Source organism: Hemicordylus capensis, chromosome 2 (genome assembly GCF_027244095.1).
Source record: "Hemicordylus capensis ecotype Gifberg chromosome 2, rHemCap1.1.pri, whole genome shotgun sequence".
NCBI classification, from domain to species: domain Eukaryota; kingdom Metazoa; phylum Chordata; class Lepidosauria; order Squamata; family Cordylidae; genus Hemicordylus; species Hemicordylus capensis.
Genome location: NC_069658.1, coordinates 15,174,020 through 15,196,670, shown reverse-complemented (window position 1 = coordinate 15,196,670; position 22,651 = coordinate 15,174,020). Strand labels below are relative to the sequence as shown.

The 22,651-nt window shown below is 49.4% G+C and overlaps 1 protein-coding gene across 1 annotated transcript in view; it reads left to right on the top strand.

The window, feature by feature from the left end:
* LOC128347624 (zinc finger and SCAN domain-containing protein 9-like) overlaps positions 1-22,651 on the top strand; it is a 68,520-nt gene that overhangs the window by 31,975 nt on the left and 13,894 nt on the right. Inside the window, exon 4 of the transcript XR_008317625.1 lies at positions 17,515-17,600. The gene's annotated coding sequence lies outside the window, so the exon portion shown is untranslated. The remainder of the gene's footprint in view (positions 1-17,514; positions 17,601-22,651) is intronic.

Here is a 22,651-nt window from a genome sequence, read left to right as displayed (position 1 = left end):
CCGACAGACGGCGCTCCACTTTCCTGTGCTTCCTCCTGCATTTCTTTGGGAAGGAGAGTGAGGCTGCGGCCCCTTCCCTAGGCAAGAGCTGAGAGGGAGACTGTGGCTTGACCTTCATTTCCTTCCGGAAGCATTCACAAGATTCTTCACAGGAATTGCGGCCGTTGCTGCCTTCACCGCTGGGGGCTGCAGACCGTGACAGCGGCTCCGCTTTCATTATCTTCCCGAAGCCCTTCTTCATATTCCTTCCTGAGACTTTTCAGAGACTTTTCAGTCTCTCCCCCGCCCATATCAAAGCCCTATAGCAAGAAGATCGCTATATACCCGGGGAGGGGGGGTAATCACAAAAAGGAATTCACAGCCTACCTTGCAAAAGCTGTGCTGGATGGTCTGGTCTGCTGCAGAGAGCTCTGCCTGCCTCCTTCCTGGCTTGCTGGGGCCTGCCGAGTTCAGGCTTCAGGGAGACCTACTCGGAGGCTTCTCTGGAAGCCCTGCCCACCTGCCGATCAGCTGAGAGGCGTGGAGAGAAGAGCTCTGCAGTTTGCAGGCCACTCCGATCCTAGGCCGGAGCTGGAGGGCAAGGCAAGCAGGATGGCAAGTGGCTGAGGGGCCCTGGGGCTGGGCAGGTGGGCATTGGGGTGGGGGTGGCAGGAACTGATGTGGTGCCCCCCCAGTGGCGCCTAGGGCAGGTGCCTTGGCTGCCCCCCCAGTTCCACCCATGGTGATGGCGGCTCCCCTCCCTTTCGTTATATTCCTGAAGCCCTTCTTCATATTCCTTCCTGAGGAAGGAGGAGAAGGAGGCGGCAGTGAACTACAGTGGTCAGTCCATCCTATAGTCCTCCAGTGCCCAGTCCAGAATGGATCGCTGATCGACCACCACAACTGACACACTGACCGGCAGTTGACCATAGCTGGAACGCCCACCCTCTTCAGCCGGGGGGGGGAGGCGGGGGCAAGGGTGATGTCACAGAGCCTACCGGCGCTGTGAAGCCATCCGGCTTTGGGATCTGAAAGTATCGGGAGTAAAAACCCACTTGTCTGTGAGCCCACTCCACTGGTGTGATTGCCTGTTTCTCTGACAATTTCTTGATCTCTTCCTTCAGGATTGTTGTCTTATGTTTATTTACATACAAGTATTTACAATATTTACACTGCATTAGAACATATACCCGCCGCTGCCGTTGAGTCTAGTACTATTTGGGCTGTGCTACTTTTGGGGTGTGTGCCGTGCCCACGCCAGGTCCCCGAATGCTGACAGGTGGAGAGATAAGGGCCTGTGCTGGTCAGCATTGGGTTTCTTTTTAGGTGGGCGTGGGCATTGTAAACGTCTGGCCAGTCGCAGCACTACAACTACTACTACCAATGCATCTCTGTGTGGACACACTACACGCTGCGACTGGCTGGCACGGCTCAGCATCTGGCACGTCAGCTCAGCTAGAGGTGGATGTGGGGAGGGTAGGGATAAGCACAGAGGTCGAGCCAGGCAGGTGACCAAACATAGGGCAACCCACGGTAATCACTCGCCCGGCTCAAACTCCAGCTTGGGGTAGCCCAACAGGGGGAGGTTCACCTTAAGGAAGACCAGCTGCTCCACCAGACCAGGGTCCAAGCAGGAGCGAGAGGGTGTCACCACATCCCTGGCACGTGAAAACACCCGCTCGCTCTGGACACTGGTTGGGGGGCAGGAGAGGAGGCGCACAGCCACCACCGCCAGGTCCGGCCAGACTTGGCGGCGGCTCGCCCAGAACTGTGCGCAGTCCACGTTGTCTTCCACCACAGGCTCCTCCAAGTACTGCGCAACGCATTGCTCAGCACTGGAGGGAGGCCTGGCAGGTCGAGCCTCCCGCATACCAGGCATGGCGCCATAGTAGAACCGCTGAAACCACTGGGCGGATCTCGAGTCGGTAGCAAGTGGCTGCTGCGATGGCGCTGCCTGGGATGCCGCGCTGCTGGACTGGGAAGGGGAAGCTGACGCCGGCTGGCCGCCCATGCTGCTGCTGGGTGTGGGTTGGGTGGCTGCCCCCACACCACTACCAACATCCTGGTCTCTGCGGGCCCTAGCGGCCTCCTCCTCCCTAACCTTCTCTACCAGGATGCCTCTCCACCTGGGCAATTCGTCGGCACTCACAGCATTGCCCTTGAGGGCTGGGTGACAGAGACAAGCGACGACATACTCCTCCCTCTCTCCCAGCACCCCAATGAGCCGCCTGTCAACCCCAGACTTCAGCCTCCCAGCCAGAGCACGACCCTCTGGCGTGGTCAGAGAAATATGGAGTTCACCCATCAGCTTATCCAGACCCATAGCTATGGGCAGCGCCTGGCTCAAGGGAGTGGTGTCAGCACACACGCCCTTCGTGGCAAATTGGAAGGGCTGGAGTGCTGACACCGCCTCGGACATCTGCTTCCACTCTGCGTTCGAGAGGTCGCAGACATCCAAGGACTCGTCCCTCGCCAGGGCGACAAGGGCTCTCTCCTGCTCCAACAGGCGCTGGAACAGGAGGAAGGTGGAGTTCCACCGCGTCTCAACATCCGAAGGGATGAGATGGCGAGGAAGCCCAAGGTCATCCTGCTTGTGGCGAAGCAGTCTCCTGGACTTCTCGCTGCGGTGGAAGTGGGCGGCCAGCTTGCGGGACTTATCCACAAGCGTGGCCGTGGCAGCAACAGCAACTGGGACGGGGCGGCCCCCCCTCTCCTGGGACGCCTTCAGCTCCTTAAGGCCAAGGGTGTCCCTGACGGTCAGATGGAGCGTGTGTGCCATACACCGTATGTTCACACAGTCCATGAACGTCTCGACAGCGGCGGTAACGTTGGCTCCATTGTCGGTGACAATGAAGCCGCGGGAGAGGTGTGGACACCCACCAATCCACTCCTCTATCTGGCGGTCGAGTACGGCCGCCACCTCCTCCCCGGTGTGCCTCGTGTCCATCGTCTCCACGTGCAGGACGGCCCACCTGTGCCGTAGTGCAGCGGGAGCCGCGCCGGACCCAGAAGCATCGCCCGAGGAGGTCCCCTCACTCTCCGGTCCCCACCAGTGGGCAGTGAGGGCCAGGAAAGCAGCGTGCATCCCACTGACACTGGTCCAGAGGTCAGTCGTGAAATGCACGCTGGTGCCCGCCGGAGCTGCACGCAGCTTGGCCCACACGAGCTCCTGCACTGGCGGTACAGGGAGGGGACCACGTTCCGGCTGAACATGGTCCTTGAGGGGATGACGTATTCGGGCACCAGGTATTGGAGAATCCGGCGGAAGCCGTTGTTCTCAACCACCTGAAACGGCTGTTCATCGGTGGAAATAATCTCCCCTGTGAGGCAGGTGAGGTGATGATGGTCCACGCGAACAATACGCTGGCTGCCCGAGGACTGCGTCCACTGCTGGATGGGCAGTGTAGCCTGCCTGCTGGCTGGCACACTGCCGCTGCCCGCCCTAGTGGCAGATGCACAAGGGGCACTAGCGCTGCCAGCCTGTCCCCTGAGACCTGGGTGGTGACGCTCTATGTGTCTCCACATAGGCGTCGTACCCAGGTACGCAGGGTCCCTTCCACGGCTGACAAGCATCCTGCAGTGGACACAGCGGGCGTGGGATGGGGCATCTTGAGGGACCTCAAAATGCACCACTGCCCTTGGCCTCCTGCGCCCTGGGCGCCGTCCTAGGCCGTTTTTCTCTGGGTGGCTGCAGTCCTGGGGGGGGGCGGCCGCCGCTGCCTGCCCACTGCTGCCACCCAACCCACCTCTTCTGCCCTCCACACCAGAGGAAGGGCCCGGCTCCACTGGCATCGGAGAGGCAGGCCTCTCCTCCACCACCTCGCCAGACCGCTCCCCACCAGAGTGTCGGGCTTCACGAGGGGGGGGCCCACTGAGCAGCAAAAGGATAGGGGGAAGGGGCCCCAGAGGGAGGGAGAACCTGGCTACATCCTCCCCGCCTTCTACCTGTTCTTCCAACTCTACAGTCTCCTCCACCACAACAACTGGCGGTACCTCAGCAGCACCTGGTGCCGCCGAGGAGGGACCCGCCACAGCCCTAACGACGCCTCTGCCTCTGCCGTGATTGCCGGCAGCAGGCGGAGGGAAGTGATCCTGCGGACCAAAGATGGAGCCGGGGCGAAGATTGGCTCAATGGGGAGGAGCCGGGTGTCCTCGGGCTCCCCGCGTCCTCTCCCTCTCCGTGCCACAGGCACACCCCGCACCTGGCCTCTCCCACCTCTGCCTGCCAACCTTGAGCAAGCCCTGCCCGCCACACGGCGCTCAGACATGCCTCGGTTACAAGGAGGGAGACTTTAAGAGGAAGGCCAGAAAGGGTCAAAAGAATAATTTGGAGGGGGTTGTGAGGGGCAAAAAAAAAAAAGCCAATTGATTTGGAGCTGGCGGCGGGGGGGGGGGTTGTTTTTGAAAAAGTAAGCCAATTGGGGGGAAAGGAAGACTTTTTGACATGGGGGGGGAAGCCAATTGAAGTGGGGGGGAGGGTGACCTTTTAAAATTTGGTTGTCAAGCCAATTGGGGAGATGGGGCTGGGTTGTTGTTGTTTTTTTTAAAATGGGGATTAAAGGGTGGACCCCTGGTGTGGGTGGCACGGGCAGTTGGGTGGAGTGGTTGTGGTGTGGGTGGCAGGTATTTCTACTATTTTTGGGGATGGGGAGAATGGATGGGGGGAGGGCACAGCACCTACCGGGGGGGGAGGGACGCAGTCAAAGCTTGGGAACCTGCAGATCAAAGGAGGAAACCCTTATTTAGTGAACTGAAACACAGTGTGTGGCAGCATCATGGATTGAACATCATCATCATATGTGTGTATTGGCCCAGCATGTAGTGGCAGCATCAGATCCCAGGACCCCACTCAGACTGCCCCAGAGGCAAGGAAACACTCTGGCATGGCATTGGCCCAGCATGTAGTGGCAGCATCGGAACCCATGACCCCACTCTGCCCCAGAGGCCGTGAAACACTCTGGAAGGCACCTGTTCAAAGACCAACTGCAAGACGCATGCAATGCAACGCAGCACACAGCAGCAATTTTTTCATTGAGCAAGAAGACACAAGTTACAACAGTACATCTCCTCTCCAAGGGTCCCTCCCTCCTCCCCACACCCAAATGCATTTCAAAATAGGGGTGTCCCTATTTAAAACCGCCAACTAGGGAGGGAAAGGGGGCAACAAAAGGTGCACAATTGCACACGCACTAACCCCTCTTCTTCCGGTCCTTCTCCTGCCGCTCACTGCTGGTCATGGATGCGCCGCCGCCAGCCAGCCACCCCTGGGCTGGGACACAACAGGGCGGCCGCACGAGGCACAGGCAGCCGGGGTAGGTCAACGATGGAGGAGCAGAAGTGAGGAGACAGACAACACTATTTGTGTCGCTCAACTCACCCCCAAGCAGAGACAAAATGAACAACTTTCAAAAGAAAAAAAACCGATGGCGGGGACCTCCAGGTGAGGTCGGAGGTAGGCTACTATGTGGCTGCAGCTGTGGGAGGAAGAAGAAGTGAAGGGATGAGGAAAGAGAGAGAGAGGAAGAAGAGAGGAGGAGCAGCCCAGGGAGCTGTAATGTAGCAGCAGGGAGGGGGGATTCGGGTGTGGGAGGACAGCAGCAGCAGCGGTCCCAAGAGGAGAGACCAGAGGGTGTTTGGGGGGTGGGGGGTGTTTCAGGGGGTCTGGGGTATGTAGCAGGGAGTCAGGGGGTCAAGAGGGGGAGAGACCAGAGGGTGTTTGGGGGTGTGGGGTGTGTTTCAGGTGGTCTGGGGTATGTAGCAGGGAGTCGGGGGGTCAAGAGGGGGAGAGACCAGAGGGTGTTTGGGGGGTGGGGGGTGTTTCAGGGGGTCTGGGGTATGTAGCAGGGAGTTGGGGGGTCAAGAGGGGGAGAGACCAGAGGGTGTTTGGGGGGGTGGGGTGTGTTTCAGGGGGTCTGGGGTATGTAGCAGGGAGTCGGGGGGTCAAGAGGGGGAGAGACCAGAGGGTGTTTGGGGGGGTGGGGGGTGTTTCAGGGGGTCTGGGGTATGTAGCAGGGAGTCAGGGGGGCAAGAGGGGGAGAGACCAGAGGACAGGGTGTGTTTTGGGGGGATTAGTGTGCGTCAAGGGGGCATAATCTGAGTGGGAGGGGGCAAGGCAGGAGTGGAGGAGGTGGCTGGCAGTGGGGGGAGTGGGTTTCTGGAGGGGAGGGAGGGGGAAAGCTAGGAGCAGAGGACCACACAGAGGGGAACAATCAATGAATCAAACCAAACCAATCAGTAATGAAAAAAAGTCCAAAAAAGAAAACCTGGGACCAAACTAGGCAGAAAGTCTGGGGTGGGGGTGGGGGTGGAACCAACAACAACCAGCAGGGAGGAAGGGAGTGGGATACACACACAGCAAAACCAGAACCAAAAGAAGCTATAATCTCACAACAAAATCCAAAGGAAGACAGGACTCAACAGGCAGCAGCACCAGGGAGGATGAACACTCAGTCTGGGTGGGAGGGGGCAGGGCAGGAGTGGAGGAGGTGGGGGGAGTGGGTTTCTGGAGGGGAGGGAGGAGGGAAGCTAGGAGCAGGACCACACACAGAGGGGAACAATCAAAAATTTGAATCAAAACAATCTATATGCAAAGTAAAAAAAGGAAACCTTGGACAAAAGGCAGCCAGAAAGTCTCGGGGGGGGGGCAACAATTACCAGGGAGGGACTGGGGAGTGGGTGGTACACACACAGCGAGCAAAACCAGAAGAACCTAATTCCACAACAAAATCCAAAGGAATGCAAGACTCAACAGGCAGCAGCACCAGCGAGGAGGGAAACAATCTTATCTGGGTGGGTGGGAGGGAGGGAGGGGGGAAGCTAGGAGCAGGGCCAGAGGGGAACAAATTAACAATCAAAATCAGAACAGAACCCAAGGAATCAATTGCAGAAATAATATAAACTACAGAACTCAAGCAGCCAGCAATAACAATGGCACAAGTTATTAATTAAAAACCAAAAGCAGCAAATATATAAATTTACACAGAAGCAATAAACAATAAAATTGAATGAAAGTCAAAAAGTGGAACAAAAGTCAGGCAAGAAGGCACAAAAACAGCAAAGCAATGCAGAAGATGGGTGGGGGTGGGGGGGAGGGCAAGCCAAAAACTTTGGGAGGAATGAGTGAGGGAGAGAGAGAAAGGGTAAAGGGAGAAGAGAACAGAAGAAAACACAACAGGAAAAGTTGGGAAAAGTTGAGGGAAAAGTAAAGAGGTAACTTTGGGCAGATGAGACAGACACAGAGGGCAGATGGACAAAAGGTGGCACACAACAACACACAGAGAGAGCAGAGAGACAGACACACACTAATATGACACACAGTCAGGGACTCACAGCAGACACCAGCAGCAAAAGAGCAAGGTCTCAGAGATGATCCCACAACTGCAGCCAAGAGAAGTTTCTAGGCAAAAGGCTTGGGTTTATATAGGTTTGAAATTCCCTCCTTTGGAAGCCCCCACTTTTGCACTCCCCCCACGGCCAACAAGGTGCCAGCTCTCAACAGTGCAACAGCCAAGCAGCCTACCAGAACAGAGGACTCATTCTGGCCAATCAAAGGATCAATAGCGCAGCCAATACAATGCCTGAAAATAGCATCACAAAATGGATGCCAGGAGCAAAAGTTTCAGGAATGAGCCACAAAATGGAGGACACACTTCTAACTTCACAGAGACACTCAATTGAAGCCTCTGGCACTCCCGAACCGGTTCGGAAAATCTGAACCGGTTCGGAACCGAACCGGCTCGGATTCGGTCCGGATCGGTCCCCAAAGGGCCCGATTCGGTCTGGGATCGAACCGCCGAATCCGAACCGGTTCGGAATGAACCGGTTCGGATCCGAACCGCACATCCCTACCTCAGGATGCCAGGAGTCAAACCTCAAAAGGGTATTCCTGTCATATGATTTTCTGTATAAACTAAATGAAATAGTACCATCTGGGTCTTTCAAAATGTAAGTGTCCAGAAAAGGAATCCTCTTGTGATGATATTGTAATGAAAATTTTATAGTGGAGTGTAAGGTGTTGACCCATTCACCAAATTCTTGAATCTGAGACACATCATCACAAATCACCAAAATGTCATCAATATACTGTTTGAAGAGACGAGTGTTCTTAAAGAAAGGGTTATATTCCTCATTCATAATGAATGAATTCTCAAACCACGACATGTAGACAGGCTAGACTGGGAGCAAAAGCACTTCCCATGGCTATGCCCTGTTTTTGAATGTAAAAGTCGTTTTGAAATCTGAAATAACTAAGTTAAAAATGATGTCAACTAATTCTAACAAAAAGAAGGTAGGAGGGTCCAAAACTGTTCTAAGATCTACAATATCAGAAATAACAGTTCTTGCCTCTTCCAGAGGTATATTTGTATAGAGTGCTGAAACATCTAAGGTAACCAGCACTAAATTCCCCGGTATTTTCATCCCTTCCAATTTGGAAATGAGGTCCTTCGTATCCTTTATGTATGAATTTATAGATGGTATGAAGGGCTTAAGAAAATGATCTACAAACAGAGATAAAGGTTCTAAAACCGAACCACAAGCTGAAACAATCGAGCGTCCTGGTGGTGTTATAGTGCCTTTATGAGTTTTGGGGAGCATGTAAAAAATCGGAATACGTGGATGCATATTCATGAGGAATTTAGCTGTTTTGTCTGTTATTAGATTTAAGCACATTCCTTCTTCTACCACAACTTTAATAATACTCATAACTCTGGATGTGGGGTCATGTGTAATAGATACATATGTATTGCGATCAGAAAGCTGTTTTTCTATTTCTGCCACATAATGACTTTTATCCATAAGTACTACCACCCCACCTTTGTCAGCTGGTTTTATAATCAAGTTTTTTTCTCTTTGTAGATTGGCAATGATTTGCCAATCATGTGAAGAAAAATTAGTGTTGCCCCTATCTCCCTTATGAAGTGTTCTTTCCAACTTTGCTATTTCCTTTTCTACCTCCTTGTGAAAAACAGTAATTGTCGGGGATTCAAAATTAGGGCAAAAAGTGGACTTGTGCCTAAATTGTTCTCCTATACTACCATCACTCACACCAAAAAGGGCACATAATTTCAATATTCTAACCATCTTATACAGGTCCACCCTAGTAATAAAATCATCATAAGATGGTTTGGGAATGAAATTAAAACCTAGATTTAGAATCCTTTTTTTTTTTTGCACTTTATTTTTATTAGTTTTCTACATATCAATGTGACTTCCAGTTCATCTTTCAACACAGTTATACTACAACATCCATATTTGCTCTCATGTGAATATTTTCTATTTGAAATAGAGTTATGTGAAAGTGATGTAAAACTAATTACCCAAATGTACAATATGTCATTATGTGGAGAAACAAGAGATGAAGTGGTAAAATCAACAATGTTAAAATGGGCACAAGATGTAGGTCATAATATTAACTTAGAGGCCTGGGAGAAGCTATGGAAGAAAGATCTTAAATTTACAGTGTGTTATAATTTAAAAGAAAATTTAATAAAAATTATGTACAGGTGATATTTAACACCTAAGAATCTAGCTTTAATGTATACAAATGTATCTAATAAGTGCTGGAAATGTAAAGATAGCGAGGGGTCCTTCTATCACATGTGGTGGTCCTGCAGAGAGGTAAAGAGGTTTTGGGATATGATTTATTATGAATTTTAAAAGATTTTTAAATGTGTATTTCATAAGAGACCTGAATCCTTTCTGTTGGGCATAATTAATGAAGAAATATCGAAAGAAAATAGAAATTTATTCCTATATCTTACGATGGCGGCTAGAATGCTTCTTGCTCAGAAATGGAGATCTGCAGAAATTCCAGCAAAAGAAGAATGGTTGATGAAGGCATACGAATATGCAGAAATGGCAAAACTTACTGTATTAGCAAGAGATAGTCATATAGAAAACTTTGTAGAAGATTGGAAACCCTTTTTGCGGTATATGAAAAACAATGTGAATTTGGATTTATTAATGGGGTTGAAATATAAAAATAACAGTTGGGGAATTTTTTATACTAATGAAACTAATAGATTACTATGGTGATGAAAACAAGGATTAGGACATCATAACTAGATTTAGAATCCTCAATTCATCTGCAGACAAACTTTTACTGCTCAAATTTACCACTATATTTTCTTCCTAAAGGTTGGTTTTGAACCCCTTGGAAAAAACTGTGAGTCCTCCTTTCTATATATTTAATTCTCCTGGGTGTGCCTTTCGAACGTGCGTCCCGGCAGCCCAGCTGATTGGCTGGGCTGCGAGGGCGCCTGATTGGGTAAGACGCACCCAGGAGAACAGCGACGGCGGGCCAGGCTGTGGGCGGCCATGGTGGCCGCGGAGCCAAGGTGCGGGCCCAGCTGGGCGAGGCAAGGCAAGGCAGCGGCGGGCGATGCCGGGTGAGGCGAGGTGGCGGTGGGCCCGGGCAGAGCCGGGAGGAGCCTCCTCCTCCTCCCCCCCCCCTTTGCGATCAAGGTAAAACAGCGGACTCGCGAATCTGGCACATTACCCAGCTTGCCATGGAGCAGAGACCGAGGATTGCCCCCATCTTGCTCCCCACAGGAGGGTGTGCTGCACGGCAGACTTTTAAAGATGGAGACGGCGACAGAGAATAGCAAAACCCTGTTTACGCTCCTCCGACCCGTTCTACCAGTGGAGTGGACTGCGACTGCGCGTCACTTCCGTATCGACGGAGAAAGAAGCCCCGCTCTCGCCTTCCCGGCCGTTGACAATCAGAGTGGCTCGGCAGCGCAAGGCAAGGGGCGGGGCTTCCACGGAAAGGCTGAAAGAGATGGGTGTGACTTCAAGTGATAAATACTCTCCAGGGGGCGGGCGCTTCTCTGCGTGCCAGTCTGGTGGTGCAAACTGCAAGGTTAAGCTCTTATTCCCCTTAGCAAGTCAAAATCAAATAGGTGTACCTTATAAAGTAAAAAAAATCAGTGCCAGCTGAAGGGGTTGTGGCGCCCTTGGCCAATTTTGCTCCCCCCCCCCCATTTTTAATACAGTTTTTCTTTTTAGTTAAAAACAACAACACCAAAACCTTGGTGTTTTCACAGATCAATTGACTATTTTACTTAATTGTCTTGAGAACTTTTTAATATTTGGGAATGATATTTTTTCCACCCTTAATAGAATCTTAACAGCAAAGCAAAACGGCTCAGTAGACTTGTGAGTTTGAGAAAAATGTTATATAACTATTCTTACGTTTTCATTTTTACATCCAGTTTTCTAACAAGTTTTTCAGGCTCAAGGACTCTAATTCTTACAGTGTTAGTTATTCTGGAGTGCTGCCCTTGGCTTCAGTGAAAAGCTCAGTATTATAGCTGGAGAGTCATATTTTAAAGGGGTTTGAATTATGGTGTGCAGGGATTTACTGTGGACATGTAGAACATCAGAGACCATTTGAGTGTATGTCGCTGTGAGTGGCAAATAGCACAACCATTGCTCCACTGTTTTTATGTAGTTCTCTTTCCTCATATTTGTTACTTTCACTATGATGTTTACTCTCACTATAACAAATGAGAGAAATCCCTGCTTCTCCTCATGCATGATGTCACAAGACTTGGGGAAATGGCAGGTGGTCAGTGTGATCACAAATAGAAGCTGCTTAGTAAGCCAAGCCAATATTTGTGGAACATGGGCAATTTAATCTACTAGCTGAACCCGCACAGAGCATCTGTGTGGTAATTTACTTACCTTTTGGAGTTTCACTGTGAGAATTTTTTGGGGTGGGATTACAGGGATCTGTGGGTCTCTGCTGCTTGGCAGAATTGCTTTTTGGAGCTGCCCCTGTCTCTATCCCATGTTTATTTTTTTTGGGGGGGGGATCTGTTCCGAGCTTGACGGGGGAACTGCCAGCAGCTGGCCCTCACAATCCCCTGGTTTTGGGGTTTGTTTTTGTTTGGGGTTTTTTTCTAAGGGCAGGTGGGTTGCGCCCTCAGTTCCCAGCATTGTAGACAATGCTGGCCCATACAATCCCTTTTTTTGATGGGTTGACTGGGCTAACTGGTTGCAAGGAGCGGCACGAGAGAGGCGCGTGGGGAGGGGAAGACAGAGCGAGCGAGAGAGGCGCGCGGGGAGGGGGAGACAGAGCGAGTGAGAGAGGCGCGGGGGGGAGAGACAGTGAGCGAGAGAGGTGGTGTGGGGGGGCAGAGCGAGCAAGAGAGCTGTTGTGGGGGGGACAGAGCGAGTGAGAGAGCTGTGGGAGGACCAGCCAAACAAATTCTCCCAAATAACACCAAAAAGGAAGTGAACTACCGCACAGATGCTCTGTGCGGGTTCAGCTAGTCTTTTGAATTTTGCCATTCTATCCAGTCTAATCCGTCTACCCATGCAGGAAGACTCCTCTCCTGAGCTGTTGCCAGATGCCTCCGTGTCTGAATATTCACTATCTGATCGTGGAAGTGGGTCTTTGCACCTAACAGTTTTCTTAACTCCTCCAGATGAGTTAACCCAAAAATACACTCTACCCATTTCATAATCCTTATTGTCTCTACAGGTATTCCATTTCCTTTGTCTGAACTCTGAAAGTTTTCCCCTCAACTTTGACATGTCCAACTCTAATTCCTTCATATTCTTCTCAAAGTTATCTGTGGAAACTGTTTCCTTCATTTGTCCTATGGTTGTATTGCTTCTGACTCAATGGAGCATTTCTGAATTAATAGTAACATCAAATCTAAAGAGCATTTGTTCAATATAGATATCCACTCATTACTACAATTCTCATCCTCAACAAACTTTGCCGGCGATTTCTGCATGCACAAACCCCTAGGGATCTTATTATCCCAACAATAAATCTTCAACATGGTGGCATGAGGAGAAAGTTCATTGACTTTTGTATTCAAATGATAAACAATTTTTCCCATTGCTTCATTGTGGTATCTGTTTCTTCAGAAAACAAGCCTTTACCATCGAAATGGAGTCCCTCTATACGGTCCCGCATATCTTGTTGTAGCGTGGTTGAACACAACCATGTGTGCCTCCTCAGCATTATTGCAAATGTTCGTGTGCGGGATTCCGATTCCGCTAGATGCTTTGCGTTACTTAACTGCCAGCGTGTTGCTGGCATTGTCCTGATAAAAGTGATCTCATATTTCTTTTGAAACTCAGCTGGAGTCAGATTAGTTCGCTCTTCGAACAAACAATATAATTGGCAATCTTAATAGTAAGGCATGCTGTTGAGTATGTCCTTCTTGATGCCAAGAACATCCAGCTTACGCCCCTCCTTATCTGATGGGGGTGGTGTGGCCAGAGGCGTATCTAGAGAAAATAGCGCCTAGGGAAAGCACTGAAATTGCGCCCTTGTCCAAACATGGTGATGGAAACTGCGATGGTTAGCATTATCTGAATAGCTATACACATGGTGTAGGATTGCCTATTAGAAATGACTATCTGCTGCCAGGCATGCCAGGCATCCACATGTTGGATGTAGTATTTACATAGGGCCTATCCCAAAACTGCAAGGTCATTTTTCACAACTATGTGAGTTAATGGCTGAGCAGTTTGAGCCTATGTGCATTGGACTTTACATGCATATTCCCAGTGTGTGGATACTCACAGCATAGGGGTTTAGTAGGGAAATATTTCACTTATGGCTACCAGCTGCACATTGCAGAAAGAAGTTGTTTGCATATGGAAGCTTGCAAGTCACTCAGGAGACATGCCCACACTGGATGTTTCAAATTTGGCTTAGTACATAAGATTTTCAGTACCATTTATATAGCAAAACCGAGAAGTGTTCAGTAATATCATACCACCAAATCTATGCACTGTAGAGCAAAGGATTCTTCTCTTTAACCCGACTTCAAGGGAACATTAAACAACCAAAATACCACCATCAGTGATTTAGGTTCATCCACTATGTTTCCCACTATGGTTCATATATGCTGACATCATGACTCAATATAACACAGTGTATCAATGAGTGAAAAAATGCTTCTATTAAGACAAAAACAAGATTTTTTTCAGCCCATACTGAAGAATCTAAACCTATAGTCAGCAAAAGGAAAGCAGGCATTCTGCACGTACAAAGATATAATAATTACTTCAAGTGAAGGCAACAGTTTTACTTCGTATCTCCCTCATTGCATGAAGAATCAGGTGTACGAAGTATCTATGATCGTTTGTAGCCTACTGTGAGGGAAAAGCAAAAGCTTTTCCTCTCCTTCACTCATGAATGAAAGAGGAAAGGGCAAGAAGGAGCAAGGGTCCATGGCTTACAGCGGTTTGTTCACATAGCAGGAAATCACATTTTCCCATTATGTCTGAACCAGGCTATTGTTTCAACACCCAGACAACTGCAATCCAGTATTTGGAGGAACTGTCTAATGGGGTCCAGAATCCGTGAGATTGCAGACTGAAAACAAGTGATGATTTAACCCATCAGCCACTCTGGACAACACCTCCTGACATCATATGTTCATTTCTAAAGAATTTCTCCTATTCATCCACTGTGTTAGGTCAAAGTTTGTGGGTCATGATATGGATACTGGCGGACAGACTAAATTACTCATAAACAGTCCCATGTAAATTAACTAGACATGTTAGTCCAACTTGTCCCATTAATTTCAATAGGGCTCCTCATGAGTAATTTAGTCTGGCTTCAGCTGATGTCACCAACCAATAGTACATATGTGGAAGTAAAATTTTGGATGGTCTGAGTGGGAGAAGGTCATTTTGATATACAGTTTAGCTCTTCGCTCTCCCCCAGGGCCAGTGCTAGGGATTCTGGCACCCCCCTGCAACCTATATATCGGCACCCCCTCTCTCATCAGTATTAACGGCAGGCTATACCCCCCACCTGATACCTAATGACACAGCAAGAAAGTAACTTGCCTAGGGAGCAAGAGCTTGCCAGTTTGAATCCTTGCTGGTAAGTTTCCCGGACTATGGGAAACACCTATATCAGGCAGCAGAGATATAGGAAGATGCTGAAAGGCATCATCTCATACTGCGTGGGAAGAGGCAATGGTAAACCCCTCCTGTATTCTACCAAAGAAAGCCACATGGCTCTGTGGTTGCCAGGAGTCGACACTGACTCAATACCACAACTTTACCTTTATACCCTGCTTCCCCAAACTCCTTTACACACTCTCAGTTTATTCACATGATAAATCCAAGAGAAGCTTCAACATAGTAGAAAAATTGTTCTAAAGATTGTTGATTGATGGATTTGTTTGCATTTGTATACTGTCCCCCACACCCCATTAAATCTTGAAGTGGTTTACGTTGAACATTGGCACTATTTGTAATTCTGCAACCAGGGAAATAAAATTCTGACTTTGTTGAGCAGGGTGTACCCATTTTAATCAATCAATCAATCAATCAAATTTATTTAAATAGTACAATATAACTTCCTGAATATTGTTGGATAGAGACATGGGGAAAGGCAAAATTAATTAAAAGAGCTTTGTCTGTTTCACTTTCCCTTGCTGGATTATGTGCAGTCCTAAACATAGTTGGGGGAAAGTGGCATTGATAACAACAGGGCTTATTTTCCAGTAAACATTAGTATCAGGTGAAAAGTCTCAAGGCAAAAGCCTCTGATGGTTTTTCACATCATACTGCTGGGGGAACATGGAAAATCACATAACTTTAAAATATTTTTTTCTTTTAAGGAACCAAAATGGAGGAGGTGGTTGGATTAGTTGACAAATCATTATTTATGACAGAAGCAACAGCTCTAGGGTCCATGTCTGGCAAACGGGTACATCCCACTTCCAACATGAGAATCATGTTGGTGCTGATAGAAGCTACCTTGGGGGCAGGTCACATTTTCCCATTTTCCATATGTGTGGGGGAAGTAGTGCTTGGAAAATACTTTACATCAGAAAGTGACCATTACACATTATATTAATTTATGTAAGTGGCTCTAAGAGGCTTCACCTGAAGGGTGGGATAAATACTGTAAATTTTATGGTGTGCAATCGGGGGAAATCCCATGAAAAGGCTGAAAAGCCTCCAGCCACCTCTTAACTTTACTTTTATGTTCATTAAAGCTTAAAAAAGACCAAGTAGTCAAACGTTCTCTAGTCCTTCCCTTCTCTGCCTCCACTGCTTCAAGTTCACACTGATGCCTCGCCTCTCTCTCTCTCTTTCTCGCACAGAGTCAGGAATTACTCTGACTGCATCGCCTCCTCAGGAGGAAGTTTCCCATGCCTATCCATCCACACAGTGGGAAGGAGACAGTCAGCCTGAAGTGCAGACCCCTGCTGCTCAGAGGAGCCGTGGCAGAGCTCCGTCCCTCCTTAAAGCCTCTCTGGGCAGGCAGGCAGTTAACAGCATATAAAAGCCTCAGCCTGAGTGAGAGACCAAAGTGAAATCAGGCAGCTCAGCACACCAACGGAGGGGGGAGGGAGGAGAAGGCACTTTACTGGGAAACTGTGAGCAGGGGAGAGTTTTAAAAGAAACTTTCCCCCTCCCTCCCTCCCTCCCTTTGCTAATGAAATTGCCGGTTGCAAGCAGCAACTTGGCACGTTTGTTTGGTGGCTGCTTGTGAGTGGAGGGGAAGGCTCCTTGAGCTAAGCGCCACGACTCTCGGTGTCTCTCTGTGACTCCCTCCCTTGCCTTGCTTGCCCACTCAAGGTGGGTTTTTTAAAATGCTGGTTTGCTATAGGCACAGAGAAAGAGCAGCAGGGAAAGGGAAAGGCTCTCCAGCTGTGCTGCGCTCAGTTGTGGCAAGGAGAGGATTTTTTTTTTGCCTGGAGTTTGGAGCGATGCTCTGAGCAGCTGAGGGAACGGACACTGTGGAACCAGCCAGGCGGCGCCCCTTTCCCCCGCCACCTCGGTTGCCCGCCACTGCCAAAACTAAGGTCTCCACACTGCAACAATCCTCCTAGCCTAGTCTGCACACACCTCCACTCTCCCTCCAGCAGATTTCTGTCTCTCTCTGGCTCATTGTTTCCATCCTGGCTGTGTTCCTTCCCGCCCAACCCGATGCCCCACCAGTCCACTGCCCAGACAGATGAGACGAAGGACACAGTACACACAAACATTTCTTTGTTGAAATGACTGCTCAGTGCAGCTACAGCACACTTACTTTGGCAACAACAATAACACAGGCAGAATCAGAATGGGCAAAAATCGCTCCCGTCCCTCCTTGCATCAGCAGCCAGGCTATGCATAGCAGCCAGCGGCAGCAGCACACACTACACGAAGGCAGCATGCTGTGCTACTCCTCATCATCCAGCCTCGTGGCGCACGCTCTCCGCTCACCAGGAGCCAATGGGAGTGCGCCTGCCCCACTCGGACAGATCTCGCGGGGGAGGGGGACACCACCGCCGCCCAGACTTTTAAAAATATTATTTATCTATTTATTTATTTATTTAAAATTGTGGTGGTGCGGGCAGGGGCGGGCCGGGGCATGGTAAGCACTTTGTGCCCCCCCTTCAGCTGCGCCTAGGGCATGTGCCCTGCCTGCCCTCCCCCGTTACGCATCTGGGTGTGGCACCTTCCACTTCTGGATGATGATGCTCAATCTATTACCAGTGAGTTAGGTATAGGATGTTTCATAAGGTACTCATTGTCCTCTTCTTGTATTCTGTACAGCGTTTCTAGTCGTTTCAGTGTTGGCTTGGATGTCTGAACAACTTCCCAAACTCATTTTGCAGCTTTGGTAATGACAGGTAGCATTGGTAAGTATACTGGCTGCAGTCCTGTTGTCCTTTTCATAAAATTGTACATCCAAATCAGTCGTTTTTTGTTTAAGGTCCAAGCCCAGTACCTCAGCCATCTCTTCTATCTATTGGTGATAGGGTTTCATCTCATCTGTTGGCGATACCGACGGAGTTGTCAGTACATTCTGGCTAGGCTCTGGGATGTGTTCCTCGGATGCTTTCCTAGAGGAGTTTGTAGTGTAACTTTCCGCTTCATCTGAAGAGTCCAGTTGTTCCTCAGTTGAGTGGCTGGCAGCCCCACGTGTGTCTGTAGCACTGTCCGCTGAAGATGCAGGCAGATTTCTATTGTCCCTCATTTGTTGTCTCTTACTTGGATTGTTTGGGTAGCTCTGTATTTTGGCATCAGTGTAGTTTGTGTAGCCACTACCGGTAAGGGAGGGAAACTTATTTGAATGGAAACCGTTCTTATTTTTGATCTTGGTTCTTGTAATGGCACCATCTGTACAGATGTGTCTCTGCAATCTTACTTGTTTGGTGTTACTTGTGTTGCAGTCTGTGTCAAATGCCTTCTTTGCATCTGCCTCTTTGTTTGAATAAAGAATACTCTGGTGATAGAGTTATGGAGGTATCTCCCCAACTCCTATATGGTAGTAACCCTAACACTGGAGTGGTCTTATATGGGCTTTTATATGATACTGAAGGTTTCCTCAGTACAGAAAGATGTTGGTCCGATTCTTCTTCCTCCATCTCGATGTCCAGTCCGTGACTAAGGAAACCTCTAAACGTAGAGGTTGATGGGGTACTTTCTCCAGACTCCAGTAGTTTCACGATGTCCGGCGTTGTAGTAGGGTCTAGCCCCGTCTCCACCTCTGTTCCGATGTCATGTACGGTGTTGAAGGCAACTGGTGTCTCTTCGCTTGCTTTCGATGTTGAGGAAACTGGCTTCGAATGCTGTGGTTTTGATGTCAATGGCAACTGTAGCATTGTTGTTGCTGATGAGAGAGATGCCGCTCGATGTTGTGAATCTGGCATTTGCTCACTCGGCTTCGATGTCAAAGATGTCAGATTTAATGGAGGGTAATCTCTCCTGTCTTCTCCAGCAAGCTTCTGGGCCTCAGACACTGGCAGCTTCCCCCTTTATAAGTCCAGGGCAAAAAGCCTGGCTGATGGAACCAGGAGGGCCAACTGCCAGGTCACCTTGGGCTTGGCCTCAGTCCTGCAAAGCCCCACACCAGCTGACCGTTACAGGGGAAGGGAGACTAGTAATTTAGTAACTGTTTTCACATCCAGCTGCTCTGCCAACTCTCAGGCCTTGGGGAGCAGCTCCAATTTCCCACAGAGCCTGGCCTTGCTCCTTTGTAATGCCAGGTCTGTTCAGAATAAGATCGAAATTATCCATGATTTGATCATGGACGAGGGAGCTGACCTGACATGTATAACTGAGACGTGGTTGGGGGAGGCGAGTGGTCCAGTGTGGGCTCAGCTTCTTCCTCTAGGTTATTCTGTTGTGGAGCAGGTTAGGGGAAGTGGGGGGGGGGGTGGAGTGGCTGTGGTCCATAAGAATACCATTTCCCTTACCAGGGCCGCTGTGAGGCACCTGACCTATATCGAGAGTGTATTTTTGAAGCTGGCAACTAGGGATAGATTGGGGATTCTGTTGGTGTACCGATCACCCTGCTGCCCAACTGACTCCCTAACTGAGCTGACCGAGCTGATTGCGGAGTTGGTGGAGTGTCCCAGGCTTCTGATCCTGGGGGATTTCGATATCCACTTTGGGGCTGGCTTGTCAGGAGTTCATAGCAGCCATGGCAACTATGGGCCTATCCCAACTAGTACCTGAACCAACTCACGTTGCCGGCCACACGCTCAATTTGGTCTTCTGTTCGGATCAGGGGGGTGTTCCGTGGGTGGGGGATCCGGTCGTTTCTCCATTGTCATGGATGGACCACTACCTGGTTAAGGTTGGTATCACTGCCACAATCCACTCCTGCAGGGGGGATGGACCAATTAGGATGGTCCGCCCCAAAAGGCTGCTGGACCCAGTAGAGTTCCAAAAGGCCTCGGAGGGTTTCAAAGTTGGTGCTGCAGGTGATTCTGCCGATGCCCTGGTGAGAACCTGGAATAAGGATCTTGCCAGAGCAGTAGACATTATTGCTCCTAAGAGTCCCTCCAGACCTGCTTCAAAGTCGGCTCCCTGGTATACCGAGGAGTTGCGAGGGTTGAAGCGGCTGGGTAGGCGACTGGAGCGCAGGTGGGGGAGAACTTGGCTCAAATTTGACAGGATGGAGCATGTGACCCACTTGAGGGCTTATGCGGAAGCAGTGTGTACGGCAAAAAAGAAGTTCTGGTCGGTTCACATTGCTTCTGCGGATTCACATTCGGCGGAGTTATCCTGGGTAGTGAGGAGTCTAATTTCTACTCCTTCTGTTTCTAATTGGCTTCCAGAGGTGCACTGCTGTGATGCCCTCCGTGGGTTCTTTGCGGACAAAATCTCCTGTATTGGGGCCAACTTGGATTCCACTTTTTCTGCAGGGTCTACAAAGGAGGTGTCCAGCAATCCTTCTTGCAGTATTAGGTTGGATCAGTTTCAATCTGTGATTCCTGAGGATGTGGACAAGCTGCTTGGAGCGGTACGGTCCACCACTTGTTCTCTGGACCCTTGCCCGACTTGGCTGCTTCGATCTAGTAGGGAGATTATTCGAGGAGGCCTGGTGAATATCATAAATGCATCACTGAGGGAGGGTAAGGTGCCTCCATGCTTGAAGGAGGCAATAATTAGACTGTTTCTTGAGAAGCCTTCCCTAGATCCCTCGGCAATGGATAATTATAGGCCAATCTCTAATCTCCCTTGGTCGGGCAAGGTGATCGAGAGGGTGGTGGCCGACCAGCTCCAGGCAGTTTTGGAGGAAACTGATTATCTAGACCAGTGTTTCTCAACGTGTGGGTCCCCAGATGCTATTGGACTTCAACTCCCATAATCCCCAGCCCCAGTGGCCTTTGGCTGGGAATTATGGGAGTTGAAGTCCAATTACATCTGGGGACCCACACGTTGAGAAACACTGATCTAGACCCATTTCAAACTGGCTTTAGAGCGGGCTATGGGGTTGAGACAGCCTTGGTCAGCCTGATGGATGACCTATACCGGGGAATCGACAGAGGAAGTGTGACTCTGTTGGTTCTCTTGGATCTCTCGGCAGCGTTCGATACCATCAATCATGGTATCCTTCTGGGTCTCCTGGCGGAGTTGGGGATAGGAGGCACTGCTCTGCAGTGGTTCCGCTCCTATCTCTCGGGCACAAACTGCTTGGTGACAGTTGCTCTTCTCAACGAGAGCTGTTATATGGAGTCCCTTAGGGCTCCATTCTGTCACCAGTGCTTTTCAATATTTACATGAAACCGCTGGGTGAGGTCATCAGGAGATTTGGTGCTGGGTGTTACCAGTATCTGATGACACCCAAATCTACTTCTCTCTTTCATCTGCTTCATCAGGAAATGGCATTCATTCCCTAAATACCTGCCTACAGGCAGTAATGGGCTGGATGAGGGATAACAAATTGAAGCTGAATCCAAGCAAGACGGAGGTGCTCATTGTAGGGGCTCAGAATCTGAGAGATGAGTTAGATCTCCCTGTGCTGCGGGGGTTACATTCCCGCGGAAGGAGCAGGTACAAAGCTTGGAGGTACTCCTGGATCCAGGCCTCACTCTGGTATCTCAGGTGGAGGTTGTGGCTAAGAGTGCTTTTTATCAGCTTAGGCTGATTCTACAGCTGCGTCCATTCCGAGAGGAGGATGACCTCAGAACAGTTGTGCACCAGCTGGTAACCTCCAGGCTTGACTACTGTAATGTGTTCTATGTGGGGCTGCCTTTGTACATAGTTCGGAAACTTCAGTTAGTTCAAAATGCAGAAGCAAGGCTGGTCTCCAGGGCAACCCGGAGAGACCATATTATGCCTGTTTTGAAACAGCTGCACTGGCTGCCGGTATGTTTCCGAGCAAAATACAAAGTGCTGGTTATTACCTTTAAAGCCCTGAACGGCTTAGGTCCAGGTTACCTTAGAGAGCGCTTTCTTTGGTCTGATCCCCACCGCACGCTAAGATCATCTGAGGAGGTTCGTCTCCAGTTACCACCAGCTCGTCTGGTGGCAACCCAGAAGCGGGCCTTCTCTGTAGCCACTCCTGGACTGTGGAATGCGCTCCCTGCAGACATCCGTAATTTGAATTCTTTATTGGAATTTAGAAGAGCCCTAAAGACCTAACTGTTCGGCCTGGCCTTCCAGTGCTCTTAAATTGTTTTAAAGGTTCTTTGATGTTTGTGAACCGCCCTGAGCTATTTTGTAAGGGTGGTCTAAAAATCGAACAAATAAATAAATAAATAATAAGACTAAATTGAAGCTCACAAAGAGGTGTTTTTAGCTTGAGATCCAAATTAAAATCAACTCAAGGCTGCTCAGAGAAACAGGCCTTTAGAAAACAGCTTTAGATTTTAAGAACAAGGAGAGAGGGAAGCAAGAGAGTTTGGAGCATAGGTCAGTTAGTAAACGTATATCGTTTGCAATGGTTCGTCAGACACTTGTTGCTCAGTGACCTCACTCCAGCGACAAGCAGGAAAACAGGATGCAAGAGCGGAGGCAAGCGGGTCTCTTGTGGGTCAGGAAGCCAGAAAAAGTCTAAAGGTGGCTACAGTTTTGTTAGGAAGCACGGTCCAAAGTCCAGGGGCAGCCCTAGAAAAGGCTCAGTTTCGAGTTGCCACTGACCGAGCTAGTCGCAAACGCATATGGACCTTCTGGAGTGATCTTAATAGGTGACGGGATTCATGAAGAAGAAGCCGTTCTCTCAAATACCTTGAAATAAGTCATTCCGGGTTTTATAGGTAGTAACCAGCATTTTGTATTTCACCTGGAAACTTATTGGCAGCCAGTGTAGTTTTTTAAATATAGGAGTAATATGGTCTCTTCAAGATGACCCAGAGACCAACCTGGCTGCTACATTCTGTATCAGCTGCAGTTTCTGGACTATGTACAAAGGCAGCCCAAAGTAGAGCACATTGCAGTAGTCAAGTCTGGAAGTTAT